The sequence below is a fragment of the Nicotiana tabacum genome, chromosome 22, assembly GCF_000715075.1.
Source record: "Nicotiana tabacum cultivar K326 chromosome 22, ASM71507v2, whole genome shotgun sequence".
Lineage (NCBI taxonomy): Eukaryota > Viridiplantae > Streptophyta > Magnoliopsida > Solanales > Solanaceae > Nicotiana > Nicotiana tabacum.
In genome coordinates this window covers 9,736,475-9,757,025 of record NC_134101.1, presented here as the reverse complement: position 1 = coordinate 9,757,025, position 20,551 = coordinate 9,736,475, and the positions used below count along the sequence as shown (strand labels likewise).

General features: G+C 34.9%; 2 long non-coding RNA genes across 4 annotated transcripts; both read right to left on the bottom strand.

The window, feature by feature from the left end:
- Window positions 1-335: 335 nt before the first annotated feature.
- Window positions 336-8,848, bottom strand: LOC142176442 (uncharacterized). Of its 3 annotated transcripts, none has more exons than XR_012705061.1 (3): window positions 8,636-8,848; window positions 1,802-6,344; window positions 336-1,679 (listed from the first exon to the last, which is right to left on the bottom strand). It is a non-coding gene; the product is annotated as an uncharacterized LOC142176442 (long non-coding RNA). The 3 variants fall into 3 exon arrangements; XR_012705062.1 differs by having other exon boundaries at window positions 1,802-5,362; XR_012705063.1 differs by having other exon boundaries at window positions 1,802-5,042.
- Window positions 8,849-18,547: 9,699 nt separating this feature from the next.
- Window positions 18,548-19,947, bottom strand: LOC107760048 (uncharacterized). Its single transcript, XR_012705340.1, has 2 exons — window positions 19,730-19,947; window positions 18,548-19,339 (listed from the first exon to the last, which is right to left on the bottom strand). It is a non-coding gene; the product is annotated as an uncharacterized LOC107760048 (long non-coding RNA).
- Between the last annotated feature and the right edge of the window lie 604 nt (window positions 19,948-20,551).

Here is a 20,551-nt window from a genome sequence, read left to right as displayed (position 1 = left end):
CGTCAATAACATCCATTATATTATCGCAAATCATAATCCTGAACATAAATAAATTTAGTACAAAATTATCATTTTTATAATGAATTACATAATACACTATCAGATGACCGAGAAGACGAAGCAACATTGTTACAAAATAATAAATGGTGGGCTCTTTTATAAAATACAAAATTTTGGAGCAATTTTTAAAAAATGTAATAGTAATATTTTGGGGCAAAACCAGCTCTTGAGTTGGTTTTAGGATTTGGGTTTTGGGAATTTGCCAAAATATGAATAAAATTTATGAACAAACATGTATTTGCCAAAAAAAAACTCAAATATATTTTGACAAAATCTATGGCCAAACAGATCCTTAGTATTTAGAATTTATTAAATATGTACAAATATTAAATATAGAACCCAGTCACTAACACTTGGAATCATCGTTCTAAAATCCAGAAACCATAAGGTTGAAATCCTAGCTGCGTCTACAAGGACACAAAGATAAAGCTAGAACAAATACATGTCATCTCAAAAGAAAAAGTAACTCATAAATTTAAGAGATACTGGAAAGGTACGCAAATGTCCCCTTCATATCAACAAGGCAGCTCCTCCTCCAACTCTTTTTTAGGATGATTAGGTAATTCAGGAGCACAATACGTCATGTATCTGTAGAAACTTAAACAAAGGCAGAAGCTCAAAACCAAAACACCAACTAACAATTCTTCATTCAGCCAGTGAACAAGAACAAGCATTGCTAATCCCAGCAAAAAGTCAAAAAGTCCAATATCATATGCTGCGTGCATGAAGTGGGTAAAGATATAGACACATGCGGTGCAGCCTAGCAGTATAACGAAATAACCAACATTGTACTCCAAAAGGTGATGCAAGGCTGCTGCAACTATCATAGGAATGACCTCAATCATAAATTTCGCCTTAGCACCAATTAACCGGAAAGGCGACATCTCGCGATGCCAATAACAAACAGAGTACCATGGAATCAGATAAGCATTAGTGCTAACAATATAGTAACTGAAAAAGGTGACAGGACCGGCATCCTCCACAAAAATTGGAAAGACAGCCCATATACACCATAAGGGAATAAAATTAAGAAGAAACCACCGCCAGTCATCACCCACTATGAGACGAACTGAAAGAAACACAGAAAAACATATTGAGCATCTCAAATAAAGTTACTAAACACACAAAATCGAGCACACCAAATCTATAAACAAGCACAATTAGAGAGGGCAACTTTGCACAAAAAGTCACAACTTCAAAGTTTAAGCAAAGAAATTATGGCTTTGATCTGCCAACCGAGCTAGAAAAGCATTGTAACTATCTGTTGGTATATGTTTATAGAGATTGCTAGGATAAATTTCAATTGAAGAAGCCAAAAGACATACCGGCTGGTTGACTACAAGTATATGCACCGGGTAACCTAATCAACTTCAAATTTGAAACCACGGTCATCAACATCTACCTGCACTTCTGATAGGAAACACTGACAATGCTGTGAAAGCGAGGAGGCTCAACGCAGGGGAGGGGAGAGGCGCACAGGGGGAGAACATCACCCATCTCGCTGCAGATAGATACTGAGTCATATTCATATTGATTTGTATTTTGCTGTCAACCGAGAAAGGGGACAAGATGAAAAGGATATGTTGAATAACCTGATTCACCACTTCTGACAAAATTAACTGCAAAAAAAAAAAAAAAAAAAAAAAAAAAATGCAGGAATAATTGAAATATTCACAAGGGGGAAAAGGCACGAAATGTACTTTGAAAAATATTCACAGAGGGAAAAAGGCACCAACTTTACCTTGAACACTAGTAAAATAAATTAATTAGCCAAAATTGAAGGTCTGTCATGTAATTGGGAATCAGAGAGCAGTAGATGATATCAAAGGACGAAAGTAAAAATTAGTTATCCAAAAACATTATAGCTAAGTATGAAGAGAGGGCTGCACAAAAAGAGAGATTCCAACAGCCTAGAAGAAGAAGAAGAAGAAGAAGAAGGAGGAGGAGGAGCAGGAGGAGGCCAAAAAGAACAATTCCCACCTGGCAAGTAAAGGGACTAAAGCAGCAAAATGACAACACAAATAAGCAGAATGTTAAACAGGAAATCAGGGGAAATATTCAACAGCAAAATGAGAAAAATGGAGCAGGGACTGTGGGATCAACAAGTATGATTCAGCAAGCTAGTAATACACCTGCGCAAGTTCAACATCACAAACAACAAAATACAAGGGGTAAAGCAGTGGTAAAGAATGATGAAGAGGTAAGACCAATTGGGAGCTATTCTGTTCCAATGAAAAACGGGTTTCAAGCTCTTCATATAGGAGATCATGATCAAATGCCTCCTGATGAAGGTGGAGGACCTCACAATACCCAATGACTTGGTTGATATGGAATATGAGAGGAATAAATAAGAGGTATAAGCAAAAGGAATTGAGAAAATATTTACAAGACAACCACATCAAGATAGCTGGCCTAGTAGAAACAAAAGTAAAAGAAAATAAAGCAAATATGTAGCAGATAAGATAGCTCCCGGATGGAAGATGATCAACAACTACAAAGATGCAGTGAATGGTCTATTTGGGTTGTTTGGGATGATAGAGCCTATGATATACAAGCAGTGTTTAGTGATGCTCAATATATTCACTGCCAGATAATGGAAAGACATGATGGTATGGACTATGGATTGTTTCCTAACAGTAATCTCTGGATGCAATACTATCGAGCAAAGGAAAATATTATGGGAACAACTACAGAGTATGGCTCCTCAAATTACTAAACCATGGCTGATATGTGGAGACTTCAATGCAATGTTATACCCTCAAGACAAAATGTCTGAATCCCCTGTACTATGGGCAGAAATCAAAGATTTTTCTGATTGCTATCACAATTTGCTGGTAAATGAATTGCCACGGAATGGAGAATATTACACCTGGTCTAATAAGCAACTTGGAAGTGCTAGGGTATGTAGTAGGCTTGATAGGGCACTGGGAAATGATGAATAGATGATGCAGTTTGGCCATTTGATCTTGCAATATGGGAAACCATTTGTGTCTGATCATGCTCCTATGCTTATTCCCATCAGGACCACTATGAATAACAATAAAGTACCTTTTAGATTCTTCAATGTCTGGGCAGATCATTCATCCTTCTTACAAATTGTTGAAGAAGAGTGGGCCAATAATAAAACTAGTAGCAGGATGAAGAATATCTGGTTGAAACTGAAAACGCTCAAACCAAAGTTTCAACAATTGAACGCAAAAGAGTACAAAGGAATAACGGAGAAGATTGATCAGAGTAGAATAGCTCTGAAAGATATACAAGCACAACTCGCAGAACAATATACTGATGCATTGGTTGATCAAGAAAAAATCTGCCTGCAGTAATTAGAAAGGTGGTCATTAATTGAAGAGAGTATCCTTCAACAAAAGGCTAGAGAGCTGGATAAAGTTGGGGGATTCAAATAGTAAATATTTTTCAGCAGTGATGAAGGAGAAGAAACAAAGAAAGCAAATTCTGAAACTCAATTCCTTAACAGGAATAAAACTTAACAGGAATAAAGCTACAGGATCATGAGGAGATCAAATTAGAAATTATTTACTTCTGCAAAGCCTTGATGGGATCATCTGCTGCTAGTCTGCCTGCTGTAAACAAGATGATCATGAGGAATGGCCCATCCCTATCACATCAGTAGTGACTTGACGATAACTTAAACCGACATAGTGGGGATTAGGATTATGTGTGGATCGTACACCTTTGCGGAGTGCAATTGGTTGACTAAGGAGACAAGTCTGCAGTAGGTGCAGAATCTGATGTGGGGCGTGAATCACCTAGGCCTCATGCTGGACGTGGACGACGATGATAAGTCAATAGTGGTGGAGCTGCAGAAGGTTGAACTGGATTATGTAGAGGAACTGGAGCTATAGGTAGTGGAGCTACAACCGGAGCTGTAGGTGGTGGAACTGGAGTTGTAGGTGGTGAAGCTACAACTGGAGTTGTAAGTGGTGGAGCTGGAGTGACTGAATCTCTAAAAGATGAAACTGGTAGTACCTCGGAAATATCTAAGTGATTACCTGAACCTGTGAAGTATGATTGGGTTTCAAAGAATGTAACATCAGCGGACATATGGTATCGCTGGAGGTCAGGAGAATAGCATCGATACCCCTTTTGTGTTCTCGAGAAACTTAGAAATATGCACTTAAGAGCACGAGGAGCTAACTTATCTGTTCCTGGAGTAAGGTTATGGACAAAACAAGTGCTTCCAAAGATACGGGGTGGAAGAGAGAACAAATGTAAGTGGGAAAACATGACAGAGAATGGAACTTGGTTCTGGATAGCTGAAGATGGCATACGATTAATAAGATAGCAAGATGTAAGAATTGCATCCCCCAAAAAATGCAACGGAGCATGAGATTGTATGAGTAGGGTACGAGCAGTTTCAATAAGATGTCTATTCTTTCTTTCAGCTAACCCATTTTGTTAAGATGTGTACGGACAAAATGTTTGATGAATAATCCCATGAGATTTCATAAACTGCTGAAATGGGGAAGACAAATACTCTCGGGCATTATCACTACGAAATGTGCGAATAGAAACCCCAAATTGATTTTGAATTTCAGCGTGGAAGGCCTGAAAAATAGAAAACAGCTCAAATTGAATTTTTTTCAAAAATATCCAAGTGCACATGGAATAATCATCAATGAAACTGACAAAGTAGCGGAATCCCAAGGTGGAACTTACCTGACTAGGACCCCAAATATCTGAATGGACTAAAGTAAAATGTGACTCTGCTCGATTATCAAGACGTGGAGGGAAATGGGAGTGAGTATACTTACCGAGCTGACATGACTCACACTCTAGAGCTTACAAGTGAGATAAACCATATACCATTTTTTGAAGTTTTGACAAACTGAATCTGGTGAATCAGTAACAGGACAAGTTGTAGAAGGAAGACAAGATGTAAGTCCATGTGATTTAGCAAGGATAAGGTAATAAAGTCCGTTTGATTCACGCTTGGTACCAATGATCCGCCCCGTACTGCGTTCCTGTATAAAAACATGGTCGTTAAGAAATAAAATATCGCATTTAAGTGATTTGGCTAAGCGACTAACAGTTATGAGATTAAAATGACTATTGAGAACATAAAGGATTGAATCTAAAGGTAAGGAAGGAAGTGAGCTTGCTTGACCTATTGCAGTTGCCATGGTTTGAGACCCATTGGCCATTGTGACTTTTGGAAGAGATTGAGAATACAAAATAGTAGTGAAAAGAGATTTGTTACCAGAAATATGATCTGATGCACCTGAATCAATGACTCAAGACTCAGAGGATGAAGATTGAGAGAAACAAGTCATGCTATTATTACCTGTTTGAACAACAGAAGGTATCTCAGAAGATGTCTGCTTACATGCTTTATACTGAAGGAACTCAATATACTCTGCTAAAGAAACCATACGATTATTCAAAGCATCGGTTCCCATGTCGCTACAATTTGTAGTAGTAGGGTTAACTTGAAATAGTGAAAATAAGTAACTCATGTGAGAAAACTGAAGAAATAGCTTGAAAAATACTGTTTATAGCAGGAAAACAGAACATTGTTCTGTGCCAGAAATACTGTTGCTCGCCGAAAAGTTCCAAAGTTCTCAGAATTTATCGTAGCCAGGATGGATAGACTCGAAATTCCTTTGTGAGCAAGTTGTCCTGAAGAAATATTTTCAAAAAATGGCCGAAAAGGTCATTGTTCACGCCGGAAAAATATAAAAGTGGTCGAAATTTGATTTAAATTTAGATGGGTAGGCTCGAAATTTTGAGGAGAGCACACTGTCCTGAAGAAGCTTCGCAAAAAAGTGGCCGGAACCCTCGCCGGAAAAGTTATTGCCGGCGCGTGGAGGAGTGTGGCGGCTTTTCTGCCGGATAAAATTTCAGGGGTTGGTTGTCGGATAGTGATCTACCTCGTGGTGGTGTTGGTTTTAGCACAATACCGACATAAAGTGACTTTCACTTAGACAAGCCTTAGGTCACCGGAAAAATTGCACGATGACTAAGTTCTTTCTTCCCGGTTAACGCTGGAATGACGCACACCGATCCTTTCTCACTAATGCTCTAATACCATGTGAAAAGGCACAGTAGAAAATATGTTATTGATATTGTATGATAAATACAATACAAGAGGTCCTTATTTATAGCTATACACTACAAAGAGATATTACTCATCTTCCAATGTGGAACAAGACTACACTATACATATCTGTAAACTAACATATATAAATTAATATCCAAGATCATAGCTTCCAGAATGCAAAAGGTAATGTCTTTCATTATCTCAGAAGCACATGCTGGGTTTATACCTGGAAGAAAGATAGCAGATAATGTCATTTTATCTCATGAACTGATAAAGGCTTATAACAGAAAACATATCTCTCCTAGGTGCATGATAAAGGTAGACATGCAATAAGCATATGACTCAGTGGAATGGATATACATAGAGTAGATTATGGAAGAGTTAGGTTTCCCAACAAAGTTTTTTGGATGGGTAATGACTTGTGTAAAACAGTCAACTACTTTGATTCTTTTCAATGGAGAAACATTGGAGCCTTTCAATGCAGCTAAAGGTTTGAGACAAGGGGACCCCGTGTCCCCCTTCCTCTTTGCCATAGCTATGGAATATTTGAGCAGAATCCTCCTCGGTCTGAAGCAAGTGAAACATTTCAAGTACCATCCAAGATGTGGAAGGCTAGATATTACTCATCTAAGTTTCGCAGATGACCTGCTCTTATTTACTAGGGGGATGTAGAATCTGCGAAGGCATTGAATGACTGTTTCCTCATCTTCTCTGCTGCATCTGGCCTACAAGCAAACTTATCAAAAAGTGTTGTCTATTTCAGAGGAGTGGAGGCAAACATTAAAAAAGAGATCCTACAGGTTTTTGGTTACACTCATGGGGAGTTGCCGTTCAAGTACTTAGGGATCCCTTTGGATACTAAGAAGTTGACAATTATACAATGGCATCCCCTCATTGATAAGATTGTGGCTAGAATTACTTCATGGACTGCAAAAAAACTCTCCTATGCAGGAAGGCTTCAGCTGATACAGACAGTTTTATTTGGGATACAAGCATATTGGTCTCAATTGTTCATAATACCCGTGAAAGTTCTGAAGTTGATAGAAGCATATTGCAGAAGCTACTTGTGGTCTGGAGCTAATACAATTACCAAGAAGGCTTTGGTTGCTTGGGAAAGAATATGTCTACCTAAATCTGTTGGTGGTCTCAACTTGATTAACCTACAGATATGGAATAAAGCAGCTATTGCAAAAATATTCTGGGACCTAGAGCATAAACAAGACAGGTTATGGGTGAAATGGATACATTCCTACTATATAAAAGGCCAGAGGATAACTGATATACCTATACCACAACAATCCAGTTGGATGGTGAGGAAGATACTGGGTGCTAGGAGTACAATTGCTCAACTGTATAAACCCTTGACGGAAGGAGAAAGACTTATCAAACAAATCTATATACAACTGCTACCTGCCCTCCCAAAAGTTGGATGGAAGAACCTGATATTTAAAAATGCTGCTAGACCTAAAGCTCTATTTACTATGTGGCTACAATGTCAAAATAAGTTGCTGACTGTGAATAGACTTGCAAAATGGGGAATAAAAGTGAATCCTCAATGTGTACTTTGCCTAACCACTACTGAGACTAGAGACCATTTATTTGGAGAATGCAAATTTGTTGTAGACTTGTGGAGCAGACTCATGAAATGGATGCAAATCCAACCTGTTGTTCTATCTTCATGGAATCAATTCTTTACATGGATCATTATACAAGCTAGGGGAAAATCTAAGAGGGCTAAGCTGATAAAGATGACCTACGCAGAATTTGCCTACGCAGTTTGGAGGGAAAGAAACCTGAGAATATTTAAAGGGGAGAGAAGAGATCAACTCACCCTTGCTAAGGAGATTTCTTGTGTCTGCAACTTTAGAGCTACTGGAGATATGAATCACATGCTACAGCAATACTATTTTTAATTTGTGTCTGTTTTTGACACTTCATGCTACAACTAGGATAAATAGATAACACCTTTGTATAGGCTTTTGTGAGTATTTCTTTTAGAACAGCCAACTGAGTTTTGCTGGGTTGTACTTTGTATTCCTCTACTTGGTGATTAATAAAATACATAATTACCAACCAAAAAAAATATTATAGAAAGCTTCAACCAATGTACGTTTAGGGTTTTTAAAGGCTGAGAATTTTACGCTCTGAAAATTTAATATATATATATATATATATATATATGAGAGAGAGAGAGAGAGAGAGAGAGAGAGATAGATAGAGAGACACACAAAATTGCAAAACTGTGATTTAAAAAACACAAGTTGCTGCAAGGAAGAAAAGAGAATCGATACTTCAGTTACTTGACGAAACGAGATCCAAAGCAATTGGGAGAATGTTAGATGACAAAGCGGAGATATATGCTTGAAAAAAAAATATGGATGCAAAGCAACAACAGGGAAAAATGTTTGATGACAAAGCGTCTAGTCTTACGGGTAAAAGATGGGGGAAAAAGGAAGGGAGTCGAATAATGACGTTACTCGCCCAAGAAAAAGTTTAGAGGCTAGGAACCTGTCATACCCCTGAAGAAGCGGCCATTGTGCACGAAGAAGCTATTGTTAAGCTTCAATTAGTTGGACGAAACAAGATCCAAAGCAATTGGGAGAATTTTCGATGACAAAAGCGGAGATTTACGGTTTAAGAAAATATCGATCCAAAGCAACAAAAGAGAAGAAGTCAGATGACGACGCGTCCGGTCTAGGGTAAAAGAGGGGGAAAAAAAGAAGGGGTCGAGTGCCTAATTAGAAAGAATTACATAGTATGTCACCCGACCCAACCCTATAACCAAAATAGGCCCATATTTTGGGATCTTACCCGTTTGGGCCCATATTGTATAAATTTTGAAAAAAATAAAAGTTTCCCGCCACTCTCTTCTCCTATTCTTCTCCCCACTCTAGTGCCACCTCCTCTAGGTTTGTTATAAAGTTTAAGATTTTGATATCCAAATCAAAAATTAGGTTGGAGAAATTGGAACCTTTCCAGATCTAAAATTTTATGAAAGAATCATACTTAACTACGAATGGGTGCTATTGAAATCTTCTATCTATATAGAATAGAAGAAGTAAATCAATATGATGATGCTAAATGTTACGTTGAAAAATCAACAAATGTCAAATTTTTGAACAAAATTAGTTAGGATAGTTAATAATTAGTTACTTTTTATAAATTTAAATTAAAAATAAATAATATCAATATATTTTTAAGAAAAACACTATTATATATATATATATATATATATATTGAGTTATAAAATAAAATTTTAAAAAATAATAAAAGTTCCTAAATATGATGAATATTGATTCTATGTTAGTAATTCTATAACGAAATAAACATTGCCTCACAAAAATCCTCAATCCTCATACGCTTTATTGAAATTACGGTACATAAATTTTGTAGTATTTGTTTATTAGCCTGTACAAAATAAGCTAGAATTCTCTTTTTAATAAGGTATACAATTTTCTCTTTTATGTTAGGAAATTTTAGAATTGATAATAATTTTAATCCTTCTTGAAAAGATATTTTTTTATTTTATTAAACTTAGGATTTTAGGAATTGAATAAAATTTGATTCCTTCTTGAAAAAGTATTTTCTCATTTATTTATGACTGAAATTTTAAGAATTTGTTTTTTTCTTTTTCTTTATTTACGTTAGATATTTTAGGAATATTCATTTTTTTTCTATCATGTAGATCAATTATTTTATTTTACATTTCATATTAGACTATTTTAACTCCGTATATTTAGTTTCTATTTAAATTAGGAATTGTTAAACACTTTGGGGATACTTTGAGACAATTAAATTGCTTGTAGGAATTATATTCTCAAGCTATATAATTTTGTAGTCGTATGAGATGCAAGTACATATGAAACTTAAGGCTATCGTTGGGTTGTCAAAAAGGAAGAGGAAAGTGGTCAAAGGTTTTTTTTTCTTCTTCAAAGTTTTCGATAAACATCAATTTTCTTCTTACGCACTGTGATATTAGGAAAAAGGACGGAAAGAAGTCCTAAATATTAGAAAATAATTTTAAAAAAAAATTCAAATATAGGAAAAATAATTAAATATTTTTTTCTAAATATTAGAAGAATGATTAATTGACTATTTTGTCTAGGGTGAAATTAATTTAAGTGTAGAAAAAATTAACGATATTTCGCTAAGTGACTTCGTTCTTTTAGTATAACATAGATATAGATAGATATATAGATGAAGAATTAACCCAAACAGTCGTCCATCCAATATATTATATAGATGAATAATTATACACATATGTATTATATGTATATAATTATATATAATATATGCATATGGCTAGAAAAGGTAAACAATGAATATCGCCGGCTATTTTGCGTAAAGATAGATGCATGGATGGATGGATAGAAATTAAAGTTCCCAACGATATAGATCGATATTACGTGTTCTTCATAATTTTGATAAAAGAATTTAAAGTTAAAGTACTATTAAGATATTATTTGTTATAAATATTTTAAATTTTTAATCATAGACGGAGGTGCCTGCTTAGTACACGTTCTTCACAAAACAATATAAATTTCTTATTCCTACCCAAGAGCTAAGAACACATAATATTTGCACTTATTCTTATTATCCATTTGAGTTAAGAACAAAGATAATAATATAATACAATTATATAAGTTTACGTATTGTTAACAAAGATAATATTATGTGTTCTTTAAAGAAGAAGTATAATTATCTTTTCTTACGACAATATTAGTAAAGGAATCCTAAAGGATATATATTTATTTCTGAAATAATCTTTTCCCTCTAATTCTTTTCGAAGTAATATGATTCCTTATATATAGAAAATATTATGGAAAGATTTAAAATTACTAAATATTAGGAGTTCTTACATAATCTAAATAAGAAAAATATTTAATTAAAAAGATTTAGTTAGCTTTAAAGGTCCTAAAATTAGAAATATAAGGAAATGTCAAATTTGTCTAATGTGAAATCTATTTTTAAGGATAAAAAAAGCGAACGACATTTCGCTAAGGTCTTTCGTGTTTTTAATATAGTATTAGCCTTTATGGTATGCGCGTTGCACGTTTACCTAATCTCAACGAATACAAAATATAAAAGAAAGTCAAATAAATATTATTTTAAGATTTATTTTTGAGTTATATAATAAAAGTTAACGAATAAATGTAAAATCATAAAAAAAAAAAATGATTGTCAATCCTATTAGATTTTTTAAATTAATATAAACTGTTTAATATAGATTTATTTGTTGAAGGAATAATTTAATTTTTAAAAGGTATAAAATTATATATATAGGCCAACTCAACTTTGTGGTAATTAACTTCATATAAATTACTCCATAATTTTTTAGATTATTAGGTGCATTACATGTTTTTTCATATTGTTCGGTTTATTTCTAGTTTATTTTAATACTTTACATATAATATGTAACCAAATCTCACGGTAGTTTTCTAAAATAATCTATGTTTCCAATACCCAAATCCTCGTTGATTTCCAATAAATAAAATCTTGCCTTCGTTTTATACTCTTTTAAGTTTCATAAATATTTAGGCGTGTATGTGTCTTTAGGAAGAAATATAGTCATAATAATAAATAAGTAATATGTCTATCTAATGTACGTGAGAGGGTGAACTTTTTGGAGTTAAGATCGCTTTATTATATATGGAAGAAAAATTGTCTATTTTGCCCAAATACTACTATAGTTTTAATATAACGATTCGACCGGTCGTTTTAAGTATTACAGCCATGTTCTCTCATTTATTATTCATTTTATGCTTTACAGTTATTATGTGACTTTTCGGGGTAGTTTGTTCGGGTCCGGTGAGGTTTTGGAATGAATTAAGGCACTTAGTCTCAAGGATGAAAACTTAAGTTGAAAAAGTTATCCGGATATTGACTTGTGTGTAAACGACTCCGCAATAGAGTTTTGATGATTCCAATAGCTCTGTATGGTGATTTTGGACTTAGGAGTGTGTCCGGAAAATAATTTGGAAGTCCGTAGTTAATTTGGCTTGAAATGGTGAAATTAGAAAATTGAAGGCTTGGAAGTTTGACCGGGAGTTGACTTTATTGATATCGAGGTCGGAATTCAATTCTGATTTTTTTTTATAGGTCTGTTATGTCACTTCTGACTTGTGTGCAAAATTTGAACTCTATCGGATTTGATTTGATAGGTTTCGGCATCGAATATAGAAGTCGGAATTCGTTAGTTTTCATTAGGTGAATTGGGGTGCGATTCGTATTTTTAGCGTTGTTTGATTTGATTTGAGGCCTCAACTAAGTTCGTATGATATTTTAGGACTTGTTGGTATTTTTGGTTAGGGTCTCGAGGTTCTTGGGTGGATTACGGATGGCTAATGGATCAAAATTTGGACTTAAACAACTACTGAATTTTTTTGCCTTCTGGTGCAATCGCACCTGCGGAGTTTTGCTCGCAGGTGCGACCTCGCATAAACGAGTTTTCCATCGCAGAAGCGGCCAGGCGTGGGTTGAGGCAGTGATCGCAGAAGCGGACAGGTGGACCGCAAAAGCGGGTCACACCTGCGAGTGTGCGATCGCAGAAGCGGAAGGGCGAGAGGGGAGGCTGCTTCGCAGAAGCGGACAGCTTTAAAGCAGAAGCGAGTTTGCAGAAGCGGACTTCTTGTCCGCAGAAGCGAAGGCAGTTGCGGAAGCGAAAGCTTCACCGCAAAAGCGCAACCGCAGATGCGGCCAAGTGCATCGCATATGCGAAAATGCTGGGTAGTGTAAATCGAAGTGTCCGAGATTTTTTCTCACTTTTGGACATTTCAAGCACGTATTAGGGCGATTTTTGAGCGAGAATTCACGGAAAAATTTGAGGTAAGTCACTTGTAATCATTGTTAGTCAATAATATTGAATTATCTTTGAATATCCGATTAGATTACGTATTTTTGAGGTGTAATTCGAGAATTTGGGCCTAGGGATTTGAAAATAAGATTTGAGAATTTGGAGGTCGAGTTGATGTCGGAATTTGGTAAAATAGGTATGGTTGGACTCGTGGTTGAATGCACGTTCATATTTTGTAACTTTTGTCGGGTTTCGAGACGTGGGCCCTATTGTTGATTTTTTAGTTGAATTTCGGATTTTAATAGGAAAATTTAGTATTTTCATATGAAATTGATTCCTATAATTCGTGTTGACTGTATCGAATTAATTGTGACTAGATATGAGGTATTCAGAAGCCAATTCGCGAGGCAAATGCTTATTGGAATAAAGAATTTGACGGTTTGAGGTAAGTAACATTTCTAAACTTGGTTCTGAGGGTATAAACCCCGAAAGTACGAGTTATGTGTGTAGACATTAAAATTTAATCTGATTTAGGTGGGGCCTCTACAAGACAAGCCGGTCTTCAAGCCCAAAAAGTCTGCTAGGGTTGCTTGGAGGCTACTCTACCCTAACCCTAAATCAAAGTTATAATAAGGGTCACATATTCCCTTTGAAAAGACATATTAAAAATTGAGATCATCTCAACAATTCCATAAACTCTCGGAATATGCACAAAGAGATCAAATATATGATCTTTAAAATTGCATAAAACTCTTGGAATATTCATTAAGAGATCAAAGACATGCCAAATATGTTTTGTTCAAAGTTCTAGCAACATTTAAGATCCAAATAGAGTGTTGCTACATGCTTCTTGATAATCAAATACATCAAGGAGATGCATATCATTCTACGTTCGAGAAATACGCCGCTAAGGCCTTCGAATTACGGATAACAAATCAGAGTAAAGAATCAAGGGAGAAATATAATTATACCCGCATTATTTTATCAATAATTTTTTTTTTCATATTTATATTGTGGTTGTAATTTATTTTTGTATCACATATAATTTGTTGCAAACAAATTGACACGCCCAGTGGGACCAGTTCTGCCCTTCATCTCTTTCTCCTGTAAATCGGAAACTACAATATTCAAAATCAACTATTGTGATAGCCTTTAGATAGATTAATGGTGTTCTAAGTAAGGACCTAATGCAGTCACATCTGTTGATCTCTATTATGTTGGTCCGGTCACTCGACGCATGTTCAAGACCAGTTGCTTGGATGGATCGAATAATTTACTTTCTTGGATATTGCAAAAAAGAGCAAATCTCATATGATGACTGTATATATTTGGGGCAACATACCTTGTTCTCTATTTAAGTGATTTCTCGTCAAAGCCACAATATCGCAAGAAGGATGCGCTGAGTGGTTCCGCTACAATACTACAAGGATTAACGAACAAATTGATCCAACCACCGAAGTCTGAAACTGCAAAAGGAAGAATCTTGAAGTAGATATTCAATGGCGGACAAATAACGACATTCAGCAATATCCAAATCCAAAGGAAGCATGAGTTCACGACTATATCGCATGCCAAAGCAAAGCAAACTGTAACGGCCCGACCGGTCGCTTTGATCTCCAGCGCGTCGTTCAGTGATTCAAGGCCATGAGTAGCTTTACTTCAGGTATTACGACTTGTACGTGTGGTCGGAATTGAATTTCGGGAAGTTCGGAGTTGATTCGGAAAGAAAATTCTCATTTCGGAAGCTTTAAGTTGGAAGAATTGGCTAAGGTTAGATTTTTGAGTAAACGACATCGGAATCGGGATTTAAAGGTTCCGACAGGTTCGTATGAGGATTTTGGACTTGAGCGTATGTCCGGATCGGGTTTTGGATGACCCGGGAGCGTTTCGGCGCATATTGTGGAAGTTGACATTTTGGAAGAATTTCATAAATTTGGGTTGAAGTGCATTTCAATGTTAGCAACGTCCATTTGGGATCCTGAGTCTGGGAATAGCTCCGTATGGTGATTCTGGTATTGGGAGCGTGTCCGAAAATGGGTTTAGAGGTATGTAGGTCATTCTAGGGCCATTTGGCGAGAGTTAGAAATTTGAAGATTTTTTTTTTGAGAAATTTGACCGGAAGTGGACTTTCGAACTGTAAATAATCCAAACCAGTATGCAAACAGAGCTCCAGCCTCGAATTAAGGTACCTCGAGGTGATAACAGTATAAGAACAGTAAAGATTGAATAAATTGATGAACAAGAACACGAGCCAGAAAAGAAGAGCTATATCGCTTTTGTTTTAGTGAAGAATAATCCTACAAATGATTGGAACTCCTCTTTATATGGTAGATGAAACCTAATTATGGTATGTCTTACAGAAGAAAATCGTATAAACAGCTAATTAACAGCTTCTGATTTGGTCCGTTCCGAGATTCACGCCACGATCCTCGACCAATCAGAATATCACACTCTTTTCGTTAATAAGTTGTCCCCGATGTTACTCGAAGTCTATATCTCCCGGCTTCGATTGATACCGACCTCAATCTCGAAAGAGACTTCGATCTCGAACTCAATACCTTAGCTCTTCAATGCAACGTCCTTGTTTCGATCATATAGTGAAATCGGGCCGATTTTTACCGTATACATTGATCATGTCGTATGAACATTTCAATTGTGACAAGGAAACATATTTTTAAGTGGCATCATTTTCAAACCAGAACAAATTGTAACAGTGACCTCTTGAATCTGACATTTTATACATTCGTTAAATACTTAATATTTGCCATAATAATTTTTTAATGTAGTTTCTAATTATTTAAATTTTACGTAAATAATATATTATTGAGAAATTAATATTTAACTGAGACCGAAAAATATAAGAGTGTGATCATCTTATCTCAAATTTTAAGTTTATTAGAGAGTATCATACTTTTATTTAATTAATTATATTTTCAACAACTCCAAATTCCTTCCTTTTTTAAGAGAGTATATGAAAAGTGAAACTAAAATAAATAACATTAAGTGCGATGAACTTTTATAACTCCCTTAGTGTTTCATTTTTTTTGTTTTTGCTTCATTATTCAATCGTTAGACTTTGGTCAAGCCCAATGCAAGCGGGTCAAACTGAAATCTCTGATTACAAATTACCTTGGTAATTAGATATCTTTCCAAAAATATTATGCAAAGACCAAATGTCAAGTTGACTAATATTCTTCATACCTATGACTGTTATATCAGTCATAATCTGATCTTTACAAAAGAGCTTCCCAGATTTATTGTTTAATTTTCTTAGTTGATATTATATATTAATTATATATGGTTATACATGAATTATGCATATATTTATCATACATCCATCAACTATTTTTAATTTAAGTGATTAAACGAATAATTATTTAGGTTAATTTTTCTACTACAAAATAAACAAATGAGTATAATCCGAGTGGTTAGTACATTTCGTCCATCATTTTAATTAATCATATAAAGGAAAAGTTTTATACTCGTAGTAATTCATGCAAGCAGCTTCAAAAAAATCTTCCAACAACTTCCCAAAAAGTCTCGCAACAACTTTATTTCTTTTATAAATAGAGAGCCAAGACAGTTTATTCTGTACATCAGTTTGAAGTTAAAATAATATATCAGTCTTTCTCTATATTTGTGTTTGGTTTATTTACTTTATAATTTTTATTTTATAATATAATGATAAATATTTTTCTTCGGAAAAAAAGAGATAGGAGGCTATTGGGGGAGAGCTGAAAGGTGGGGGATTAGTTATTATTTGTAAAATTAGTACTACTAGCTAGTAGGTATACGTCTCTAGTTTCATAACGTTTTTTAGAGCATTGGTATACGAATTTAACTTATATTTTAATAATACTTATATTACAATTTATTTTAACTGGTTTTAACAGATAATATGTCTTATTTTTCATGTCATTGCTTTTACTTTTGACAATCTTATACTTGTAGTTATGTCTTTAGGTAACTTGATAGTTGTAGATTTTTTTTTTGTATTATCAATATATGTATTGACCCTCCTCTCCCATCTCATGATAGGGGTAAGGTCAGCGTACACACTATTCTCCCAGACCCCAATTTATTGTCGGTGTTGTTGTTGTTATAATATATGTGTAGACCTACTTATAATATAACTTCTGACCAAATATGTACATTTAAATCTCTTTATAACAACCTTGTTTGTTCCGAATATTTTTGGATGTTATAACGAATTGCTGTTATAGAAAACATAATTATAATAGAACATGAGAATTGGCTCCGAAAAAATTTGACTTTTATAGAAAAATGTTGTTATATAAGGATGTTGTTATAGTAATGTCTTACTGTAATATATTATATGTTTGTATACCATAAATGATGTTCATCCTCTTGCTTTGAGACTGGTAAAAAAGAGTAAGGGGGAATAAATATTCGGTCCCATTCCTGCGTATTACTGAAGGACATGACTACACTCAGTATCGGAAATTGAATGTGCTCGTCTTTTGTATTAAAATCCAAGTGTATGATTTATTATTGTTTTTTTTCCTTGCATGTGTATAGTTATTGGTTACAGGTTTGGCAAAGTAATAGATATAGGGAAAAAGACAATAGTACATTAGCCCTGCCAGAGTCATTCATGTGCATTGCATAATTCGTAAGATAAGTTAATATATAATTTAGCTGTTTTGTAATTTACTTATCTAATATCCATCCCATTGAGAAATATTTCTCCAACAGGAGTAGGTTAGGACAACTTGGACATGTTTTTTTGTACTGCTGGCAAAGGCCACCCTAATCAGGTAGATGAGGCATGTACTACTCCTATATCTACTTTCATACTACCTGGGGGTGGCAAATTGACGGGTAGGGTCGAATATGAGTGGGTTAGAATGAGTTAATCGATGGATAATGTGAATACTCATATTATACATGAATATGATCACTTTTAAAGTTTACTTTCAGTCTCCTATGAATAAAAATAGCTCGCCATTGACCCTGTTGAAATTGTTTCTAAATGTTTTTCCTTTTCTCCAGTGATGTACAATTATGTTCAACGATAAGGACACACAGTGGCGGAGGCACAAGCCGAAATACGAGTTCGGCCGATCCCAATAGTTTTTGCTCAAACAATGTATTTAGCTAGCGTTTGGTCATAAATTACCAAATTTGTTTTGAAAAATCGGATTTGGGTGAAGTTTGGTTTAAAGATGAAAATGTGTTTGGACATGAGTTTTCAAAACATATTTCACTTTTTTTTTTGAAAAAACATGACTTATACCCACAAGTTCTTAAAACTATCACAAATACCCAACAGTACCTTCGTCAATAACATCCATTATATTATCGCAAATCATAATCCTGAACATAAATAAATTTAGTACAAAATTATCATTTTTATAATGAATTACATAATACACTATCAGATGACCGAGAAGACGAAGCAACATTGTTACAAAATAATAAATGGTGGGCTCTTTTATAAAATACAAAATTTTGGAGCAATTTTTAAAAAATGTAATAGTAATATTTTGGGGCAAAACCAGCTCTTGAGTTGGTTTTAGGATTTGGGTTTTGGGAATTTGCCAAAATATGAATAAAATTTATGAACAAACATGTATTTGCCAAAAAAAAACTCAAATATATTTTGACAAAATCTATGGCCAAACAGATCCTTAGTATTTAGAATTTATTAAATATGTACAAATATTAAATATAGAACCCAGTCACTAACACTTGGAATCATCGTTCTAAAATCCAGAAACCATAAGGTTGAAATCCTAGCTGCGTCTACAAGGACACAAAGATAAAGCTAGAACAAATACATGTCATCTCAAAAGAAAAAGTAACTCATAAATTTAAGAGATACTGGAAAGGTACGCAAATGTCCCCTTCATATCAACAAGGCAGCTCCTCCTCCAACTCTTTTTTAGGATGATTAGGTAATTCAGGAGCACAATACGTCATGTATCTGTAGAAACTTAAACAAAGGCAGAAGCTCAAAACCAAAACACCAACTAACAATTCTTCATTCAGCCAGTGAACAAGAACAAGCATTGCTAATCCCAGCAAAAAGTCAAAAAGTCCAATATCATATGCTGCGTGCATGAAGTGGGTAAAGATATAGACACATGCGGTGCAGCCTAGCAGTATAACGAAATAACCAACATTGTACTCCAAAAGGTGATGCAAGGCTGCTGCAACTATCATAGGAATGACCTCAATCATAAATTTCGCCTTAGCACCAATTAACCGGAAAGGCGACATCTCGCGATGCCAATAACAAACAGAGTACCATGGAATCAGATAAGCATTAGTGCTAACAATATAGTAACTGAAAAAGGTGACAGGACCGGCATCCTCCACAAAAATTGGAAAGACAGCCCATATACACCATAAGGGAATAAAATTAAGAAGAAACCACCGCCAGTCATCACCCACTATGAGACGAACTGAAAGAAACACAGAAAAACATATTGAGCATCTCAAATAAAGTTACTAAACACACAAAATCGAGCACACCAAATCTATAAACAAGCACAATTAGAGAGGGCAACTTTGCACAAAAATTCACAACTTCAAAGTTTAAAAAGGAGAAACTCCTCATGTCTCCAAACAGTATAAGAAAAGAAATTGTGGCATTGATCTGCGAACCGAGCTAGAAAAGCACCGTAACTTCAAAAGACTTACCGGCTGATTGACTACAAGTACATAAACCAGGTAATCTAATCAACTTTAAAATTGAAACCACGGCCATCAAAAACTGCCTGCCTCCCTATATCTAGTCTTACGGGTAAAAGATGGGGGAAAAAGAAAGGGAGTCGAATAATGACGTTACTCGCCTGAGAAAAAGTTGAGGCTAGGAACCTGTCATACCCCTGAAGAAGCGGCCACTGTGCACGAAGAAGCTGCTGTTGAGCTTCAATTAGCTGGACGAAACGAGATACAAAGCAATTGAGAGAATTTTCGATGACAAAAGCGGAGATTTAGGGCTTAAAAAAATATCGATCCAAAGCAACAAAAGAGAAGAAGCCAGATGACGAAGCGTCCGGTCTAGGGTAAAAAAGGGGGGAAAAGGAAGGGGTCGAGTGCCTAATTAGAAAGAAATTAGAAAGAATTACATAGTATGCCACCCGACCCAACCCTATAACCAAAATAGGCCCATATTTTGGGATCTTACCCGTTTGGGCCCATATGGGTATATATTTTACACACACTACTTTACTTTACTACTATCAATAAAGGGTATCGGGAGGAGCTTCGGTTCAGGTGAAATTACAAAAAAATCATAAAACTTTACATTATTCCATATTGGTCCACACGACACTAATGGGTTGTGCAAAGAGCACTGTAAATTGTACTTTACTATCTGTTCCATTTTATTGGCAATTGAATGGACTTTCTACAGAGACACAATCACACAGGTCCCTTCCAGCGCTGTGCATAAATTATGGTACCAAAATTTTAGTATTCGGTATGTTATTTGGTTTAATTTTTATAAAAAAATATTATTTGTTAGTTTAAAACGAAAATTAAAATATTGATACCGTATCGAAATATATATTATATTCCATAATATATATATTATTAATTATAATATAAATATATTATATTGCTTTCCTTTTTTCTCTAATTTTATTAATTAACTCTAACCAAGTAACAAT